This window comes from Schistocerca cancellata, chromosome 2, assembly GCF_023864275.1.
Source record: "Schistocerca cancellata isolate TAMUIC-IGC-003103 chromosome 2, iqSchCanc2.1, whole genome shotgun sequence".
Classification (NCBI taxonomy): domain Eukaryota; kingdom Metazoa; phylum Arthropoda; class Insecta; order Orthoptera; family Acrididae; genus Schistocerca; species Schistocerca cancellata.
The window spans coordinates 316913126-316930634 of record NC_064627.1 but is presented as its reverse complement, the minus strand read 5'-3'; the positions used below and the strand labels follow the sequence as shown (position 1 = coordinate 316930634).

General features: G+C 42.5%; 1 protein-coding gene across 1 annotated transcript in view; it reads left to right on the top strand.

The window, feature by feature from the left end:
• Positions 1-17509, top strand: part of LOC126153665 (protein jim lovell-like) — a 791593-nt gene that overhangs the window by 466044 nt on the left and 308040 nt on the right. The window contains exon 3 of the mRNA XM_049916086.1: positions 4785-4804. The gene's annotated coding sequence lies outside the window, so the exon portion shown is untranslated. The remainder of the gene's footprint in view (positions 1-4784; positions 4805-17509) is intronic.

The window sequence follows — 17509 nt, the reverse complement described above, 5'->3', positions numbered from 1 at the left end:
CGTCCTTTCCACTGTATTTTGTTCCGCAGACTAAAAAAAATGCATTGCTTCTTAAAACACAGTAAAGGAGTCAAAATTTTGGTATTTTAGCCTGTGTCTCCTTAATATGAAGCTAGCTGTAACCTCCAGTGTTTGGCCTTCTGTTCCAGATATTTCACCAATATATCTAGATGACATGGGCCATTCGCCGTCACGTTAACATCATTTGTAATGGAAGTGGAAAACCGGAAAAGAAAAACTGTGTGAGTCAGAGTCTTATCTAATGGTCGTTAATGTTTAATCGTATATCCAACACAGAAATTAACTAAAAAAATTAGACGAGACGCTAAAGTATAACAGGAATACTGAACATCCGCAGCTGCGATTGATCCTCAGAACATGTACTGACTACTAAGCAGAGAATTACAAATAATGGGATCTAAAACAAAAATGAGGATGTCGAAGAGTTTTGGAACCGAAAATAGTAACTTGCAAAACATCAAAATTCGGCAAGATATACTAATACAGTTTAGCAGTGGTCATAAACTAAATGCTTTCCTTATACCTAATTCAAGATGATCTTGATTTTAATTTTTTATTTACTTTATCCAGTCATATTTTTTATAGATGCTATAAAATATTTGTTTGTCTCTTCTGAAGATTCCAAGCTTGATACGCCACTTTACGCTACCAGAGACTTCTTGCAGTTCCACAAGTGCCACTGAGATAAACAGGTCTGCTTCCATTAAAAAGTGGTTCTCTGATACATCTATTCCATTATGTAAATGAATATGTCTTCGATATTTTTAAATGTAGTTTTCGTTTACTATTTTCCATCAATTACAGTCGTCCTCATATAACTCTATGATAGTAGAATGATGTAAAAAGCCCAAATTTTACCCATGTGACCATGTTGGACTTAATTTCACTGTGTGACGTAAGTCACACACTCTTCTGTCTGTTCTTTTGTACGGAACTGTAAGCACAAACTTTTAAGCGCACGTACGTGGGATCTCTTTCTCTCGGCACATACCAAAAATAAGGAAATTAAGTAATTTGAAAGTATCAGATTTTAATTTACTTTTATAATAAGAAAAATACCGTAGAATACTCTTGAACTTCGCTATTTCTGTTGTTTCTGAACATATCAACTCTTGGAGCATTCGACGCTCACCGATATAACGCTGCGTAGAAGGCAAATGACGTACGACAGTTATCCGGATTAGTACTATTATTATTATAGCCAATATGAATTACGATGTATGTTCCTGCGCCTCCTGACATGGATATGAACCTACATAAAAATACCATTGAAAATGTAAACTCAAAGTGATAAAACAAGGAAACTTCAGAAACTTCTTAAGGGGAGGTTCTTCTTGAGAGGCACGAAAAAGTGGTGAAGTTCAGCTTTTTTTCTACAAGGGTTGTTTTTATTGTAATGGAGGCTTTACTACGTTGTTACGCAAACATTCGTGCCTGAAAGAATTTTTTTATCTCATAAATTAAAATTAGCGGCCGCAGCCCTCGCGGTTTATCCTGGCTTGCACAAAGCGTTGCACAGACTCGTGGTTATTTCTGAAACCCATAAAAACAGAAAATTCTTAAATTAGAATGAGTTTTGGAGGCCATCACGATGGGGTTTTGAAAAATACCTTGAAAAAATGGCAGCTTTTTAAAAAAATGTGTCAATTTCTTGACATTTTTTCTAAGTTCAAATGTTAAAAAAAATATTTAAAATTCAGACTAAAAAAAGCTCTCGCTAAGGCTCTTGATTCAAGTACCTTTCATTAAAAAACAAAAAAAAAACAAAAAAAATGAACCGCTTAATCTGTCGAGGTTCGAGAGCGCTTCACGCGCTGAGAAATGTTGTTTTGCGAAAAACGGATGTAAAGTTTGAAGTACTGAGATTCGAGGATCATAGAGGCGTCCTTCCTCTACTCCAGACGTGCTCTGCTTCTGAATTTGGTGCCGTATTTTTTCGATCTGGAGTCTTGTAACAAACTTAGACATTTCCTGCTCCGCGACGGCCACGTAATTTATTAGATAACTTCGCAAAGTTTTCCCTATTCGTCCCTATGACGATTCCTAACACGTTCATGGTCCCCGGAATAGATAAGTAACCTTGACTGAGAATAACTGAAACTACGAATGATGCTGTTTCAACTGTTTTTGCCCAAAGATGAAGGTGTTTCGGTACCAGTTTCCAAATGCACGCGTTGAAGCTCTCGTTGGCATTTTACGTATTGGCACCGGTGCAGCTTTTAAGCAAATCTTCACTGTACAGAAATTCATCGAGCGGCTACAACTGGCTATATTTCGATCGGCACGTTTAACACACTGTAATTTTTAAGATACTTTCACAATCGAAAAATTATTTTCCGGTAATAATCTGTACGCTTCAGGGATGTAAACTGTGTAAAAAGAAATCCACTTTTCATCACTCTCGACCAGAACCTCCTCGTAATAACAGAGGTTTTCTTGATTTCATCCAAAATTGCACTGTCTTAGTCGTACTCAGTCCCAATCATATTTCACTGTATTAATATTTTATCGTTTTATTATGAATCGTGAAAATGGGGCGTGGAGAATGGTAAACATCAGCGATTCGTTTAAATTAATAGCAAATAAAGATACTGTTAGCGTTGTCGGGAGACTGGGCTGCAGACAAGTACGTACCCCAAATCCAGTATCTATTAATATAGAATGAGAAAATATTAGCGGTTAATGTACCGCTCATATGTATGTCATTGCGCGCGGATGAAAAGCTTTGCAGGAGAAAAAAAAAGAGGAAGAAACCGGTTATGATCCTTAGAAGTAATCGTCCCAGGATTCCTTTCAAATGATTTAGGGAAGCCACGAAAATCTGAATTGAACAGTACTGGAAAGGATTCGACAACCATTCTTTCAATGCCCAATGTCTTAAACATAGAGATATCTCTCTGATCAGCGGGTAAGAGCACAAAATGTTGAGGCCAGAGTTGGACAACCTCGGATATAAATAATTAGTATAAATTCTGCGTCTGCCAAATACACAGCAACATGAAGTGTCAGAGCTAAAAAAATATAACGGATTTACAGAACCAATGATCTTAATGAAAAGAAATGACAGAGAATCGTGCATGCATACACCGTGCGAGTCCCTCACGCCGACTCTAGCCGTTTCCAGTTTGTGGTGTAACGAACAACTAGCAGCCTCACCGAAGTGCAGGCACGTGACGTAGCAAACCTGTTCCGCAGCTGGGAGTTTTGCCTAAGCATTTCGGACACGATATAAATGGTGATTTTGTGGAAAGAGAAGCCGTCCAGTAATAGTAATGCAGACCCCGTACGGGAATATCGGACCCGTTGACTGTGCTGAGTTGCATCCATTTTAGTTCATACGATATGTGAACACACCCACCAGAGGGTTGACTGACCCGAAGATCACTTCCTGAAAGGAAAAAAAGAACACGTATGTGCTGCTTCTCATTACTATTAACCTGTGAGCAGGGTTCTCGTTTAGAAATATTGCCCGCTCTTCCGCGACAACGCCCGAGTCTTGTAGCTACTGGGCCGTTGCGCGTCCGTTTCTCATTCGCCTTGCCACCGAACACCTGTCTCGGTTGGCAGCGTGCGTGGCCTGCGCTGACAGCTTCTCTCTGCACTCCATCTAGCCTCACATCTTCAGCTGCCACACCTCTTCCCATCTGGACGACACCCACTGACAACGAGTTCGTGAGCGGCCGAATTAACGAGAAGGGATTTCAGCGTCAGCTCTGGGAACAACCGCGTCCTCGTAATGACATGTCAACGGAATGCTGTCTCTGTTCTTTGCGTGCATATTTTCTGGTCTGGCAGCCTGGGAAACATCGTTAGTCGCTGCCAAACATAAACTTATTGAGAATTTTCTGCGATTATACTAAACAGTAGGTTCAACATTGGCATAGTTCCCCACATTCATATAGTCGCATTCTGAACCTAGAGTACTCTTTGCCCAAACAAACCAAAAACGGTAGTTTCCAGGAGACATTATCTGATCCTTAACAGTGTCAGTCGTCATTAAAAGCATAAAGCATTAAATTAACTCAATACATTCATTGACATGATTAGATATGTGCTTTGCCAAAAAATGTGCTGTAAATGGCATCAAAATTGTATGTACTTTTTTTTAAAGTTTCTCCACTCTGAAGAGTTTTAATCATGTTCGTTGCATGTTCTTGTTGATATCCAGCAGCATTTTCTCTGGAATTCTTTTCCTTCTACTTCAGGGTTTTACTTTTCAGTGCAACTTGACATTATTGATGTACAAACAGAAAAATCCCTTTTGACTATTCTTTAAGTTTATTTCGTAACCCCATCGTGATGGCTGATTGAATTGTATGAGTATGTTGCTTCAGGTCACTAACTCAAAACCTTCGTTACCCACAGTTGCATTAATAACATGAAAAAGTTTACTTTGCATATATTAATGAAGTGTGGTTACCTTCAGAGGCCAGAGTAATCTATTTTAAATGGAGATTAAGTGGAGGACATGTACAAGACAAAGTCAACAACTCCCACATTGGCTGCAGATAATGTGTTTCTACATACATTATCTTCTGAGGAAGACAGTTTTAAAACCGTCGAAACCATTGTCAAGATTAATAAACCTTTATTTTACAACTGGTTGACTGTTACTTCTAATCCACTGAAGCTTCTGTATGTACAATTGCTAAAGCCCAGTCGTGTTCAAGACCTTGTTTCTGAATGCTATTAGATAAGTATCAAACACAAACTTATTTTACGTAGAACTTTTGTTTATATTAAACTTCTGTTCTCTGTTTCAGCACGTCAACGAATGCGTGAGGTGAGTCCCTGCTGCATCCTATAACTACACCTGAGTGTCGGCTGTAGCGCTGAAACTGAAGTGATTCATATTTCTTATGTAAGTAACTCTTTGTTTTATAACACTCAGAAGCCAAGCTCGTAAGAGCAAGCCACTACATTGACATCAATCTATCTGTCAATATTCACCCACTCTCAAACAATATTTAGTGGACGCCTACAAGCAAATAGGATTCTTAGTACAAAGTAGGGATAAAGGAATCAAACACGTCCGTAGATGTGTTTCTGGATACTCTTGTTATAATGGACGAGGAAAATCGTTTATTTTGTAACGAAACTACTAAATTCTGCAGTATCGTGTGGGATACGGCTGTGAACTCTCTGACGGATCCGCTCAGCGCGTTGGATTCAACAATGATTCCTAGACTAATAGTAACTGAAACGTTCCTCCATGTTCGTCGTCTAGGAGCTTCCATGGCGTCTGGTGAAGTCCTGTAGCGGCTGCAGCCAGTCCACGAAGTCCTAGCACTAGACAAATCACGCGACATATTGCTCTGTAGACTCCCACCCAAACGTCTGTTGGCGGACCTGAATAATTTCTGGGCCCCGCTGCATCTGCTCTGTATAGCCAAATAAGAGTCGCTTGCCTCGCTTATACCCGTGAGACACGCTTAAAACACTCCCTTCTTGTATAACACTACTCAATGCTGTGAAGTCATCTGGCTATCTTCAAAGGCTCCCAAGTCCGATCACTGGATTGGACAACAAACGCCGCAATCACTAAACCGACACCAGCCGGTTTCTCCCATCTCTTTTGTAAACAACACTGGAAAACCGTCTAAAGTGGCTGCGGAAGGTTAGGTACTCCGAAAGAAATAGCCGTAGATCTAGACGCTTCAACAGACACCTACGTAAGATCGAAAATACTGATAGCTCGTAATTCTGATAACTCTTTTTTTAATGCACCGATTTACCTCAAAATAAAATATATAGCGCCCTTCATAAGCAAAAAATATCCTGATGGTAGCACAGTCCCAATTACTTCGTACATTTCATTGTGAATGAGAAAATTCCAAGTAAGTTTTCCGTCTGTCTTTAATTCCATAAACATGAAGTGTTCGGATTTTCTGATTATTTGATCACTCAGTGCGTAATAAAACTGTATTTACAAATTTTATGCACTATGTTTTGTTGTGGCTAAATGACAACTGCTTTCCATAAGCCACGTAATGCTTTTACCCACTATTTTACTCGTATTTGTATTTATTTCATGCTACTTGATTACTGTTGTCTCATAAAAATTTTCTGAGTCGTCTCTTAGATCATTGGAACACATTAAGTGGAATTTGAGCTAAATGGGATCTGTTACATCTGAACTTGAATGAGAGGCTGCTGCCGCATTACGCTCACTGTTAAAGCACCTGTATACGGAATTCTGTGTCCATTGATGGGTTCAATGTCATTTTGAAAATCACACTAAAAAAAGTCTTACACATTAGGGGAACAGCGGTAGATATTGATTTGTAGATACTTTTCTAAAAATTATCAGTAGACTAAGTGTTGTAGGTCATACAAGATGTGCTCTCATTCCCTGCGTAACGTGATCTTACTGTGACATGTTTATCCCGTATCTACTCCCCGTCACCCTCCCGCCCCCCCCGCTATTACAATACAGCATATTTACAAATCACGAAGTGTTCATCTATTTCTGCTTGAACAGAAGTCATATCTGTTACCTTTAGAACAGCTATTGAGTTCTTCAGTCCGTGTCCGATGCGCATTCCGTACAAACATACAGGAATATTTCAGTTACTTTTAAAATATCATAAAGCAGCGTCTTAAAGAGGCATATTATTCTTAGAGAGTGGCCTTGTACTCGCGAAGCGAATATATGTTCGTGGAACATTCGACTGAAAGCGTCTTGCGTTCCTTGTAACGCTGCTTAGCTTAACGTCATTTCTAAAGCATTCGAAAATCACACAGGAAGATCTCTTCACCGGAACTCTTTGTATTTAATTTTTTGAGCGCTTTCAGATTTCACTCTCGACAGGACTGCCTAGTTCTATTATTTACTTAGTAACCCAGAATGAATCTCACTCAGCAGAGGAGTGTGGCTGTTTTGGAACTTCCCGGCAGTTTAAAAGCGCGTGCTGAACCAGGAAACGAAACTGTTACCTTGCCATTCGTGGTCAGTGCTCTTACCAACTCTGTCCAGGTCCGAAAGTCAAGGTTCTGGATTACAGTCTCGGTGCAGAACACTGTTTTAATCTGCAAGGTAATTTCATAGTTGTAATAGATTCTAAAAAGTTACTTCTTGTTTGGGCCTTCTGGCTACATTTGTACCTATATATTGGCAGATACCCAACGATGAAATGTGATGTGGTGCTTTTTTTACGCTTCCTAACTAGACACGGAGTCCATCACCTATAAATTAGCTAACAGTGACACTCTCTGGAAAATACCATAACGTATATTTACTGGATCGACTAGTATCTAAAATTATCGTTAACAACGAAAGCCTTGTCAGCTGAACGCCACTGAATTCCTTACGGTAACTATTTCACTGGTAGTGAAGCCATTTACCTCATGCATCTTGTCGACTTCATTACCATCTTCTTTGGTTGCATTAAAACAAGAGCACATACTTTTTCCAGGCCATCAAACAGTTGTCACGGAGGTGTGCAAGACAGAATTAAAAGAATTAAAACAATGTACACAAAAATTCATCTTGGAGTGTAAGGTCTTCAATGAAGAGTTCTGTACATCATACCATCTTGTCGATTTCAGAGTTATTTTATGTTTTTTTTAATTTTTTCCATGTAATGTCATTGAGAATCCTGAACTACTGTAAGCAAGAATCAGATTCCCCTTCCCTCTCAGAAACTGAGAAAGAATATTTTGTGCCGCAAATACTGTACCGAGCAACCGATCATGCTGTACAGAATACTGATTAACTTCCTCCAGTCACTAGGCGGCAAGAGGAGAACATACGATGAAATAAGATTCCTGATCATTAGACTGTGCGCCAATATTTTTGATCAAATAATAACGAATCGTAGGTTGTGCTTAATTCTTGGCTGATAGGCACTGACAACAGGAGCCAGTTCGATGTTAATACCAAAACCGTCCTTACTACCACAAGAAACAACCTGAAGTACCCAACATCAAGTTACCGTGCCTCATCTGACGATCAGCCTGAACGGGATGGAAAATTAGTTTACGGAAATAAAGAAGTAATTCGCAAGAGATTGGTCGGTTATCTGTGTTTACATGCAACGAAAACAAAATTCCCTCTGTAATGTGCCTCTTCATTGCTGCGTATTCCTCGATTTGTCCTCAGACCGAACGTTTGTTATTATTCTGAAGTGAGTTGCCTCGAAGGACACATCCACAGATGAAAATATGAAGTTTTACTTACGTGATTATCTTTATTTTGGTTTCTTTGTCTTCGTTGGTAGCACGATAATGTTCCAGCGTGGAGGAAATTCAGTGATGAATGGGTTATAAAATCAGGTAATTCTCGAAATACTGAACGAAATGAAGTATCTGAACTTTAACACATTGGTATTCTGCAACATTTCACACATAACGACGGCACAATTTCAACAAACAAAACATAAAAATACATCTGCTTTCTGCCGCCTGAGAAAGCGATTCGATTTCCATTTACCACCACCTCCAGCCAAGTCTCCACACAATCAACAAGAACAGAGATGACAAAAAAAGCGAAGAGTTTATATCTTTGTCACGGGCAACCGATGGTACGTATTTAGCAGAATTAATAGAACTGAATTTGCGAAGTTTTATTGTTAAATGGTTCAAATGGCTCTGAGCACCATGGGATTTAACTTCTTTGGTCTTAGAACTACTTGAACCTAACTAACCTAAGGACATCACACACATCCATGCCCGAGGCAGGATTCGAACCTGCGACCATAGCGGTCGCGCGGTTCCAGATTGTAGCGCCTAGAACCGGTCGGCCACCCCGACCGGCTTTATGTTAAATCTTCGACATTGTTTTCAATACAGGGAATATGAATAATTAGGCATGAAATAATTGTTTTTATCTACACATATTAATTTTGTTTATGTAAACGGAGATATCGATACCCACAGGTATCGTAGGGTTCCTAACGCATAATTAGCTCGATAAATTACACCGGACAGAGACCTGGATCACTACGCGACTTCAGTCTCGTAATCGTTAGAACACTCAGTCGCTCCACACATACAGGTCAGTACTCAGTATGCTCTGATGCATGTTTTCGCGGTTATGCCTCTCGTCATTGTTGCCGTTGCAGATTTCGGAGCTTTGGAGCGGGACTTCCAGTGCAGGTGCAGGTGCGGATACAAAAGACGGACCAGGGGCGATATACACAAAGCTTTCTTTCTTCCGGTGACGCCGTGCAGAACGGCTGACCACCTCTACGGCGCTTCCATCACAGAGCATCAGCCAGAAGATTACACGCTTGCCAGCTGGGCTCGTCCGCAATAACGGATGCACCGACGGGGCGGCGCGCCGACTAGTCACACAGTTGCAGACGGCGCGAGACAAAACATGACAGCGAGCGGCCACCACGCGCGGTTTCATCCGACTCCCATGGGTCGGGAGGGCCCCCTCCTGGAAGAAAGCGTCGTGGGTCGTTTTTCCCTTCGGCGCGTCGTAATTAACAGCTAGGCGACTCCCAGCGGCCCCGGCCGGCCGGCACAAGGCGTTATTGCAAGAATGTTAATGGCGTGGCTCGCAGCTGGGAGAATTTCCAATCTGAGGAGGCGCTCAAGCTGAAAGCGAGCGCGGCTCTGCGTTCGGCTCCCCCGCGTGTGCCTTTTTCTGCGGCCACCCGAGCCTCGGGGCGGCGTCAGCGGCGGCCACCGGATGCGCTTCTTGCAGAGGCGCTGGGCAGCTCTGCCGTTCCTCCGACACACGGCTCACCGCGCAAGCCCGTCTAGCGTGGCTCCGGTGCCACTCTCACCCTGCTCTCCCTTCTGCGTTGCTATCACAAAAGAATAAACCAAGACCAAGCAGTGTGAGTGTAGTGAGGAAACACCGGATCATGTAGTATGGCAATGCTACAGATGACAGGAATTTCTTCGAGAATACGTCTCTGTAGGAAGGACATTTTAATGGTCCAAACTCCGCTGTTGTTTACCCGGATTTACAGTGAAGCGCGAAAGAAACTGATATTCAAATACAGAGATATGTAAACAGGCAGAATACGGCGATGCGATCGTTAACGCCTATATAAGACAACAAGTGTCTGGCGCAGTTGTTAGAGAGGTTACTGCTGCTACAATGGCAGGTTAAAAAAATGGCTCTGAACACTATGGGAGTTAACTACTGAGGTCATCAGTCTCCTAGAACTTAGAACTACTTAAACCGAACTAACCTAAGGACATCACACACATCCATGCCCGAGGCAGGATTCGAACCTGCGACCGTAGCGGTCACGCGGTTCCAAACTGACGCGCTTAGAGCCGCACGGCCACACCGGCCGGCCCAATGGCAGGTTATCAAGATTTAAGTGAGTTTTAACGTGGTGTTATAGTCGGCGGAGCATCTCCGAGGTAGCGACGAAAAGGGGATTTTTCCGTATGGCCATTTCACGTATGTACCGTGAATATCACGAATCCGGTAAAACATCAAATCTCCGACAGCGTTGTCGCCGAAAAAAGATCCTCCAAGAACGGGACCAACGACGACTGAAGAGAATCGTTCAACGTGACAGGAGTGTAACCCTTCGGCAAAGTGCTGCGGATTTCAATGCTGGGCCATCAACAAGTGTCAGCGTGAGAACCAACGAAACATCATCGATATGGGCTTTCGGAGCCGAAGGCCCGCTCGTGTACCCGTGATGACTGCACGATACAAAGCTTTACGCCTCGCCTGGGCCCGTCAACACCGACATTGGCCTGTTGATGCTTGGAAACATGTTGCCTGGTCGAAAGGGTCTCATTTCATATTGTATCGAGCGGATGGACGTAAACGGAAATGGAGACAACCTCATGAATCCATGGACCCAGTATGTCAGCAGGAGATTGTTCAAGCTACAGGAGGCTGTGTAACGGTGTGGGGGGTACGCAGTAGGAGTGATATGGGACCCTGACACGTGTAGATACGACAGGTGACACGTACGTAAGCATCCTGTCTGATCACCTGCATCCATTGTGCATTCCGACGGACTCGGGTAATTCTAGCAGGACAATGTGACACCCCACACGACCAGAATTGCTACAGAGTGGTTCCAGAAACATGGTACGCTGGCCACCAGACTCCCCAGACATGAACATTAATTAGCATATCTGGGATGCCTTTAAACGTACTGTTCAGAAGAGATCTCCAACACCTCGTACTCTTATGGGCAGCTCTGCAGAATTCATGGTGTCAATTTCCTCCACCATTACTTAAGATATTAGTCGAGTCCATGTCACGTCGTGTTGTGGCACTTCTGCGTGCTCGCGGGGGCCCTATACGGTATTAGGCAGGGGGTACCAGTTTCTTTGGCTCTTCATTGTATTTAGTTTCACACTATTGACCGACAACTACATCCAGGCGAAAATTGGCTCCAGTTAATCTGGATGTATTTTTTGGAGTAATATCTGAATCGCGATTCAGTTAATAGATGTTTTAAACCTGCCCTGCAATATGGGAATTCCTTCCATCTCAATAAAACAAATGAAAACATTTACTCCACCGCCTACATATAGACGAAAATTGGTTCCTGCTTAACTAGCTCCAATGTAGTTAATAGTGGTATTAGACAAGATTATTCTCTGAGCCCGCTACTTTTTAATATAGTTATGGACAAGGTGATACAGAAGTTATTGGCTGGTAGTAGTCATGGACGAGGTGATAAAGGAGGTTTTGGTTGGTAGTGGTTGTAGATTGCGAGATGAAGAAATAAAATCATAGTTATGCCGACGATGTAATTCTGCTGGCAAACGGTGATGGTAGCTTGCATAACGTTTACACATATTTAACGTGGCAGCAAAAACCTAAATATGGCCATATTCATTCAAAAAACCAAATGTATGACCACATCTGTGGTAACAATTAGATGCAATTTGGAAGTGGATTGAAATATTATTCTACAGGAATGACATTTAAATATCTCTGTATCGAATTGTACAGCTGTGGAAATGTCGTGAAGGAAGTTAGAATACAACTAGCAAAAGCAAACAAATTGACAGGGTGTTCAAATGATACTATTTGGAAAAACAAGCATACAGGAAAAGAACGAAAGGCAGGACTATATAAAATACTAGTGAGATCAGTTATGACATACACAACTGCGGCAACGAAAAGACTTTTGGAAACGACCGGAATGAAAATTCTGCGAAGGATTACAGGGAAGACACTCAGACCTCTGCTTAAGACAGTGTTACTCCTCAGGGAACATATACGTTGAAAGGTAAACTGGTATGTGCATTTTAAATGGTTTAATGCGTCTATATACATTTAATGGTTTTACGTTGCTTTATGTACATTTATTCATTTGGTCACTGTTATTAACTATTTTTATTTTTATTCTTGTATTTGTAGCACCGATGATGGCTGTTAATCAGTTGAAATCGATTTGCAAAAGTAAATAAAGAAAACATGATTTTGCGACTGGTTGCTGCTTATTTGGTAATTTCCAATTTTGTAGTAACATAGCTTTTAAAAATTCAGAAGATTCATCCACCAGGACGCAGTCTGGCGACTTGCGTAGCTAATAACACGGACAGTCGGTACACTGTCATATGCGCTTTACTCACCTGTTAAGGTCCAAACAGCAGAACTGATGACATGGACAATCGGTATATTGCCTTATGGATTACACTGAACTTTCACGAGCCAAGCAGCATGGTCGTAGATGATGAGAATCACCAAGGGTACACTGTTGTATGGGCTGTACTTGACTTGATATGATCCCCGAAGCAATGTCGGGGCTGACGCACAGATAATCAGTACACTGTTAGATGAGCAATATGAACCTGCTACGATCCAAGCAGCGTTGTCGGAACTGATGGCACGGACAATCGGTACACTGTCATATGAACTATATCGACCTGCTGCAATCCAAGCAACAGGTCTCTGATGTGATGTCTGTTGTGAGGTCTGCTTGTTTGGGACTCCAAACACTGGAACAGTACCACACCAGCATCTTCCTAATACTCATATTACGCGATCATCCTAGTTCATATAGATATTTAGTACTATACACAACTATATGATGTGACTTGGTCGTCATGTTCACCAGTAACCTTTTAATGTGATAGCATCTTCTTATTTCTCCTTGTTATACGCGATATCTTACATTTATCCACATTTACAGAGCGCTCCCATTCATAACAAGTAAAATTTTATCCGTGAATTCCTGCAGTTCCTTAGGATCGTCCAACAACGACACTTCGCTGTACACAACTGCATAGGCAGGCGATCGACCTTAAAGAGCTGTTGATCCTGTCCAATAAATCCTTTATGCGTACTGAAAACATTAGAGATCTGTTACAATACCTTAGGGCCCACCCGATGTTAATTACGTTTATGGCTTCCATTCGTCAAACATTCGTCGAGTCAGTCACATATTTACGAAAAAGCATCGTGTGATGGTATCTAGGTTGGTAGTCGACAATATAGTGTGTGTTGTGTTATGGTCTTCAGTCCAAAGACTGGTTTGATGCAGCTCTCCATGCTACTCTATCCTGTACAAGCCTCTTCATCTCCGAGTAACTACTGTAGCCCAAGTCCTTATGAATCTGCTTACTGTATTCATCTCTTGGTCTCCCTCTACGATTTTTACCGCCCACACTTCCCTCCAGTTCGAAATTGGTGATCCCTTGGCGTCTCAGAATCCTACCAACCAATCCTTTATTCTAGTCAGGTTGTGTCACCAATTTCTCTTCTCCCCAATTATATTCAGTACATCCTTATTAATTACGTGATATACCCACCTAATCTTCAGCATACTTCTTTAGTACCACATTTCAAAAGATTTTACTCTCTTTTGTCTGAAGTGCTTGTTGTCCATATTTCACTTTCGTATATGGCTACACCTCATACAAATACTTTCACAAAAGACCTCCTGACGCTCAAATCTATACTCGATGTTAACAAATTTATCTTCTTCAGAAACACTTTTCTTGCTATTGCCTGTCTACATTTTATATCCTCTCCGATCATCATCAGTTACTTTGCTGCCCAAATAGCAAAACTCATCTACTACTTCAAGTGTCTCATTTCCTAACCTAATTCGCCCAGAATCATCTAATTTAATTCGACTACATTCCATTATCCTCATTTTGCTTTTTTGATGTTCATCTTATATCCTTCTTTCAGTTTCATCTGCAGTTGTGAACTGCAGAAATTGGCCAACTTTCATTTTTATCATAGTTAACAAATCAAAGGGAAGCGCGAAATTTGCTCTTTATCACTTCCAACTGTCAACTCGTTTACTTACGCACCGAGGTTGCCCAAGTCAGTTTGTTACAAATTCCGTTTTCCATCAGCTTTGGAAGTATGTGCTGTCCCAACGGAGACACTCTGTACTAATCGTGTGAGCAGCAGAGTTTTGTGAATCGGAAGAAGCGTGGTCTTTGGACGTTATCAATAACCAGTCGACTGGTATCCTGGAGAGAAAACCCTGCAGTGGGTCGTGTTTATTTCTGGCAGTGGCCGTGTGTCGTGTCGTGTCGCCAGCGATGGCGATGGCGATGACGGCACGGCGGCACATGCTTGTGTCTTAAATACGGCGCGGCCATCAAACTTTGGCCATGATTCATTTCTGCCGTCGGCAGATAATATTTTAGCGGAAACTTGTGCTGGGGCCCCGAGGGCTGATCGATGCATCGCGGCACCGCAAGGCACTATACGCGCAACACGTGAGCCACTGCCGTCCAATAACCTCCTCCGTCCCCAGTGTGGCACAAGCTGTATTAAGATCAGGAGGCGGTGCAAGTGATGTAGCGGTTGAAATGCTATTGCTTTTTACCTTCCTGGATGTTATGACTATAGCTGAGATGTAGTCATGCTATAAAATCTTCTCTTTCTTCCCACATAAATCTGCAGTGTTTCCGCTACGTTTCGAAAGGCGTAAAAGACCGATGACGCCAGAAGATAGAGAGAAAATTCCTAATACGCTGCGTATTGCGTTTGCGTACACATGAATACCGTACGACCGTTGCTATTCACAATATACATAAATGACCTTGTGGATAACATCGGAAGTTCACTGAGGCTTTTTGCGGATGATGCTGTAGTATATCGAGAGGTTGTAAGAATGGAAAATTGTTCTGAAATGCAGGAGGATCTGCAGCGAATTGACGCATGGTGCAGGGAATGGCAATTGAATCCCAATGTAGACAAGTGTAATGTGCTGCGAATACATAGAAAGAAAGATCGTTTATCATTTAGCTACAATATAGCAGGTCAGCAACTGGAAGCAACTAATTCCATAAATTATCTGGGAGTAGGCATTAGGAGTGATTTAAAATGGAATGATCATATAAAGTTGATCGTCGGTAAAGCAGATGCCAGACTGAGATTCATTGGAAGAATCCTAAGGAAATGCAATCCGAAAACAAAGGAAGTAGGTTACAGTACACTTGTTCGCCCACTGCTTGAATATTGCTCAGCAGTGTGGGATCCGTACCAGATACGGTTGATAGAAGAAGATAGAGAAGATCCAACGGAGAGCAGTGCGCTTCGTTACAGGATCATTTAGTAATCGCGAAAGCGTTACGGAGACGATAGATAAACTCCAGTGGAAGACTTTGCACGAGAGACGCTCAGTAGCTCGGTACGGGCTTTTGTTGAAGTTTCGAGAACATACCTTCACCGAGGAGTCAAGCAGTATATTGCTCCCCCTACGTATATCTCGCGAAGAGACCATGAGGATATGCCCACACAGAGGCATACCGACAATCTTTCTTTCCACGAACAATACGAGACTGGAATAGAAGGGAGAACCGATAGAGGTACTCAAAGTACCCTCTGCCACACACCGTCAGGTGGCTTGCGGAGTATGGATGTAGATGCAGATGTAGATGTCGAAGACACTAACAGGCTCAAAGCATATCGCTTTAATGGAAGACGTGGCTAATTACTTTACAGTCTACTTAACTATTTCTGAAAAAGAATAGATAATTTTGTAAATAAACAAGCACTTGCAGTAGGATACAGAGCAGATAAAACAATACAGAAAAACTCAAAACGCAGAAAACATCTACAGGCACATACACTGACGGGAAAAAAATTGCATCACCAAAAAATAATTAGTCTAGAACAGTGAAATTTCGGTAATCCATATGTCCAGGTAACATATTTAAGCAATTAACATTGCATGATCACAGGTTAAGGTACGCGCGAGATAAGCCATTGCAAATGTGAAATGATGGTACATTAACAATCGGTGTAGCCCCGAAACGGCGAATGCAAACTTGCATGTATTGTGTTGTGCAGGTGCCAGATGTCACTTCGTGGAATGGAGTTTCACGTCTTTTGCACTTGGTCGGTCAATACAGGCACGGTTAATGATGTCTGTTGATGACGCTGGACTTGTCGTCCAATGATTCAAAAAATGGTTCAAATGGCTCTGAGCGCTATGGGACTTAACTTCTGAGGTCATGATTCCCCTAGAAACGGCGAATGCAAACTTGCATGTATTGTGTTGTGCAGGTGCCAGATGTCACTTCGTGGAATGGAGTTTCACGTCTTTTGCACTTGGTCGGTCAATACAGGCACGGTTAATGATGTCTGTTGATGACGCTGGACTTGTCGTCCAATGATTCAAAAAATGGTTCAAATGGCTCTGAGCGCTATGGGACTTAACTTCTGAGGTCATGAGTCCCCTAGAACTTAGAACTACTTAAACCTAACTAACCTAAGGACATCACACACATCCAAGCCCGGGGCACGATTCGAACCTGTGACCGTAGCGGTCGCGCGGTTCCAGACTGTAGCGCCTAGAACCGCTTGGCCACCCCGGCCGGCTCCAATGATTCCCATGTGTGCTTGACTGGAGACAGATCTGGTGAGCGGCCAAGACAACATGTCGGCTCTCTGTGGAGTATTTTGGGTCAACAGCGATATGTGGGTGAGAGTTATCCAACTGCAAAATACCTCCTGGAATGCTGTTCAAGAATGGCAGCCCAACAGATCGAATCACCAGAATGATGCACAGTCCTGCAGTCAGGATGCTGGGATAAATACGTGAGTGCTCCTGCTGACATAAGAAATGGCGTCGCAGACCGTAACTCCAGGTGTAGGTCCGGTGCAACTAGCACGCAAGCGAGATGGTTGCAGACCCTCAAGTAGCCTCCTCCTAACCAACATGAGGCCACCACTGGCACCGAGGCAGGACCAGCTTTCATCAGAGAACACAGCCTCCACCTGCCTTCTAATGAGCTCTCGATTGACACCACTGAAGCCGCAAAAGGCAGTGGTTTGGGGTCAGAGCGGAATGCACGCAGTATGGCGTCTGGCGCGGAGCTGTCATTGAAGTAAGCGATTTGTAACCATTATATCACTGTCATGCCTACTGCTGCTCAAACTGCTGCTGCAGATGCAGTACCGTGCTACAAGGGCGTACGCCGAACACGGTCTTCCCTCTCGGCAGTGCCACGTGGCCGTTCAGAGCCCGGTGTTCTTGCTACCGTACATTCTCGTGACCACCGGTGCCAGCAATCATGTACAGTGTCTAAATTCCTGTAAAGTCTTTCTGCGCTATCGTAGAAGTAGCATCCAGCT